The sequence below is a fragment of the Mus caroli genome, chromosome 9 (genome assembly GCF_900094665.2).
Source record: "Mus caroli chromosome 9, CAROLI_EIJ_v1.1, whole genome shotgun sequence".
Lineage (NCBI taxonomy): Eukaryota > Metazoa > Chordata > Mammalia > Rodentia > Muridae > Mus > Mus caroli.
The window spans coordinates 69,674,848-69,679,824 of NC_034578.1; the positions used below are offsets into that span (position 1 = coordinate 69,674,848).

General features: G+C 36.1%; 1 protein-coding gene across 2 annotated transcripts in view; it reads left to right on the forward strand.

Annotated features, from left to right (window-relative positions):
• Positions 1-4,977, forward strand: part of Rfx7 (regulatory factor X7) — a 92,319-nt gene that overhangs the window by 13,250 nt on the left and 74,092 nt on the right. The window lies entirely within an intron of this gene.

The window sequence follows — 4,977 nt, forward strand, 5'->3', positions numbered from 1 at the left end:
AAAAAAAAAAAGAGTGGGTTGCTATGTAATGGGCCTAGCTTTGTTACTTCTTTGCTTCAGCTCTATTCATTCTGCCATTTCTTCCCTTCCATCCTAGACTAAAGCTTCTGAAACCATAAGCCAAATTAAACCTTTCCTCACTGAAGTTATTCTATCATTTTGTCAGTGGTGAAAAATTAATACATGGTTCTTCATGGTTGTCCCTCACTAAACTATACTATACAGTGCTATCTAAATAAGGCTTTACAAATGTTAGTTTTCATAGGTTCCTTCCTAAAATTCTATAGTAATTTCTTTTTTACCATACTGTGTAAAGATTTCCATTTGTTTTACAAGACCTACAAGCAATGTAACACCCATACGGTTGGTTCAACCCAATTTTGATGTTCGCCAGTATTTTTAGCCTTGTATGTTGTGGTCCTGATTTTGTCCATGGTTTTTCATTATGGATGTCCTAGAATTTCCACCCCTGTCTCCAGATCCTACATCTTAACACATGATAGCATTTGTACTAGAAACTTCTTTTTTTTGTTACTCTAGTCCACATTAGCCTTTTTTTTGACCTCATATTGTATAAGTTCTGAATGATTAAATACTTAATCTTAATTTTTTTTTCTTGCTTCCTATGCTGTAGCAATTTGAATCTGATGACAGCACCTTCTGTACCTTTTAATTTTATCTTGTTTTTTCAAGCTGGTTTCTCTGTATAATCTTTGCTGTTTTGGAACTCAGGCTGGCCTTGAGCTGAAAGTTCTGCCTCCTGAGTGTTAGGATTAAAGGTGTGTGCCACCATGCCCAGCCAACTTTTTTTTTCATCTAGTGGTAAATACTAGTGATTAGCTTTTGTATGCGGTATTCTCATGGACACTTAGATTTCCCCATGTATTAATGTCTGTATATTCAATGTATTTAATGTTGTTTTTTCCTCACCAAACAGGTTATTAATCTGACAGTGCATTTTACATGGCAAGGGATTTATAGCATCTGGTTCTTTTACATTTCATTAGTGAAATTGAAGTAACTATTTATTAAGGATTTTAGTAGTATGAGTACTATTGTACTGTATCTGGATTATAAAATAATATATGCCCTAAATGAGAGCAGTTGAACCCCTCCTTATAGTTACAGAGTAAATGGGACTGAAGAAGTGGCTTAGCCGTTAATATCTATTGTTCTTATAGAGGACCTAAGGTTGGTTTCCAGCACCTACATTGAATGAGTGGCTCACAATTGCTTGTAGCTACAGTTCCAAGAGATATGACTTCTTTTGGTTTCCATGGGTACCTCATAGTCATGGCATGTGTACACACAGAAACACAAAAATTTTGTTAAAGCTGAGCATGGTGGCACACACCTTTAATCTGAGCACTTGGAAGGCAGAGGCAGGTGGATCTCTTTGATTTTGTGGTCTCAAAAGAAAATACAAATCTTGTTAAATTACTAAGCAAATGACTAAACCAGGTGTCGGTAACATTCCATACAAGAATACAACAGAATGTAGTTCTGGGATGATTGTTCTGTGTCCCAGCCTACTTCCAAGAGATAAAATTGGATTTAGGAGTTATAGTAACACTGAATTGGAGGATTTGGTCCTAGCATAAATTTGGTCAAAACTAAAGCAGCTTGCTAAATCATGCTTTACTGATTGTTTTTCTCTTGTGACAAAATACCTAGCAGAACAACCTATGGAAGGAACAAATTTCTTTTGGTTCTTGGTTTGGGAGGGTATAGTTCATCATTCCTGGTGGGGGAAGGAACGCATGATGGCTGAAACAGCTGGGTTCCAGTGGGAGGGGTTTGCAGAGGCAGCTTTGTTAAGTGGTACAAGTCAGGAAACAGAAGTTAGGCAGAACTTGGACCAGAGTATACCTGTCACTTGCTGTCCCAAGAAGCTTTCTTTTTCCTCCGGTAAGTTCTACCACCTCCCTAGACAATACCACCTGAGGGTCGAGTGTTCAAACACATGAACCTGTGGAGGACATTTCATATTGGCCAAAGTCTGAAGATGGCATAGGAAAACCTGAGTGGTTGCAGATGAGGAAGGAGGTAGTTTATCTGCTAAGTGAGGAATGAAGGATTAAAATAAGAAAAAAAAATGTTGTTACTAAAGTGTTTGATTCACAAAATTGGCCACCTATGCTCTAAGACCTTATCTGATATAGAACTTTTCTGTTTTTTGTTTGTTTGTTTGTCTGATAACTCTTGTTTTAAAAGACTTTTCAGGGATTGGAGAAATGGGTCAGCAGTTAAGAGAATTTGTGTTTCTTGCAAAGGAGCCAGATTGCATTTCCAGCACCTACACAGTGGCTCATAGCCATTCCTGGTTCCAGTTCTAGCAGACCTGGGGCCTTATTCTTCCACAGGCACCAGATGTTCATATTGTGCACATGCATACATGGAGGCCAACCATTTTATATATAAAATAAAACAAATTTAAATTTTATTTTAAAAGCAAAAAACAAAAAACCTTTTCAGCTGTAATTTCTTCTATTCTGCTTGGTTTATTAAGACAGAATTTCTCAAATTATGATTATATTACATTGCTTGAGAACTTGCTGACAAATTTTGAAGCCCCACCCTAGATTTACTTGAATGAAAACTTAGTGGGTAAGTAGCAGTCTTTGTTTTAATTAGTCTTCTAGGTGATTCAGTGTCTCAAAAGTAAGTGTGTGAATAAATTAGAAGTTTCATCTATGAAAAGATATTAATTCAAGTCCAGCATAGCTGTATTCTCAGTCATTCCTAAGTACCTAAGGTGAACTTAATAATTTCTTTATTTTAATTTTTGTAGTATTTGAATCTAATCTATTTTATCTTCATTTGTACCAAAAATGTTCTCATCAAATCAGCAATTAAATGGCAGACACATACGCTTAAAAGGGAGGCTGGAAGCTACACAATCATTAGTTATACTTCCAGGTGCTTTAGCTGGAAGTAAATGGAGATGAGAGAAAAGTCCCAATATGTTCACACTTATCTGTTCTCTTTAACAAGGACTGCCCTCAGAGGAAACTGTTTTACCACAGTATAATCAACTGGATATTTACCAAAACCTAAATGACCTGGAAGAAGGAAAATACCCAACTTCAGACCTGCCTAGTCTTTGACACGAGATGAGAAATGATCATTCAGACTCTGAAAGACTAAGAACAAATCATTGGAGTGTAGAATGTTCCCTCCCTCTACACTTCACCATCCTATCAGGAGAGCTTTTGTATAATCACAGAGGATCCTGTCTGAAGAAACTGCCAGCTTACACCCTGTTTAAAGGGATCTCAAAGAAAGCCTAAAATTAACAGGGGAGACAAAAACAAGGATTATAACAACATAACATTAGCCTATCACACTATGAAGTAACAAATTCCTGCCAGATAATGCAAAGGTTACAAAAACCCTTTGTCTCTGTTCCATATCATTGCTTGGTCTTCAGCAGGATACAAGGCATGCTAAAAGGCCAAAACAAAATAAGCAATGTCTGAAGAGGCAAACTAAGCATAGAGAGTAAGTATTTCAAATCAATTTGTGTGATTAGAATGGTTATTTAACTGTGAGTAATATTGTACATGCTCTAAAGGAGCAAGAACAGGTACATAAGCATAGGCATAGAAAACCCAAAGGAAAAGGTAGAAATAAATAACCCTTAGAGTTAGTGATATACCTAGTTCAGTAGTAGTGCACTTAAAGCATGCCTCAAGCCCTGGGTTCAACCCCCAGTATGTTAAAAAATTACTAAATACTATCATTAGCAATGGCTTATTGGTAGAGTGGACATGACTGAGGCAAGAATCATGGAATATGAAAATATCCCAAGACATCTCCAAAACTGACATGTAAAGAATACAAAGAAGTTACAGTTATAAAAGTTATAACATGTATTAGAATACCAAGTAAAGAGAAAGTTGACATGATTCTTGAAATTTTTCCAAAGTTAACAACTAGATAACAAAACACAGATTCTAGAAGCCCAGAGAAAACCCAGCAGAATAATTATTGGCATATTTTATTCTAACTACAGATACTTATAGGCAGAGAACCTTGAAAAAATTCAAAGGAGAAAAACCCCTAAATAAAAACTGTATCAGGCTTCCCTTTAAAAACTGTTTAGGCAAAAAAGAGTGAAGTGAAATATTTAGTGTCAAAAACACCAAAGTAGAATTCTGTGCTTACCAATTGCCCTTCAAAATGATGGAGAAGGCCAGAGAGATGGCTCAGAAGATATAGGCATAAGCCACCAAGAAGACCTCAGGGGACCTCTGACTTCAATCTCTGGGACACACATAGTAGGAGAGAACTGACTCCTGGAAGATAATCCTCTGATGTGCACATGCTGTATCATGGCTGTGCTCCCACAATCATATGAAATAAAATAAAAATGAAATAAATATTAAGAGAATTTGTCACTGAAATGCTTGGTTTGTAAGGAATGTGAAATAGTACAGCAAAGAGAATAGTGAAATATGTAAAAAACCCAAGTCTATATAAAGGAAGAACAAGAAGAAATATAAGAAGGGATAAGAATCTTTATTTTTCTTAAATTGATGAATTCATAAGAGTTTGTCTAAAATAACAGCAACAATACAATACATTTATAAATAGTTCTTGGATAAACCATTATTTAGTTCATGAATAAATAAAGTAAATAACAACAGGATTTCATTAGATTGTACAGAGGTCTTAGGAATGATGCCCTGTGAGGGAGTATAATGTTACTGAACATAGACTTCAATTAGTTTAATTATACTGTAAACTGTAGGGCCATTTGACTAAAGGAGGTTAAATAGAAGGAAATGTTGTTGATACCCACTACAATTTGAATCAAAAATGTTCTTTAAAGATTCATGTTATGGGCTTTGTCTGGAGCCATTAGATACTAGATCATTGAAGACTTACCTCTGATACAAATAGTGGAACCTCTAGATAGTGTGAGTCTCTCTCCCTCTCCCTCTCCCTCTCCCTCTCCCTCTCCCTCTCTCCCCT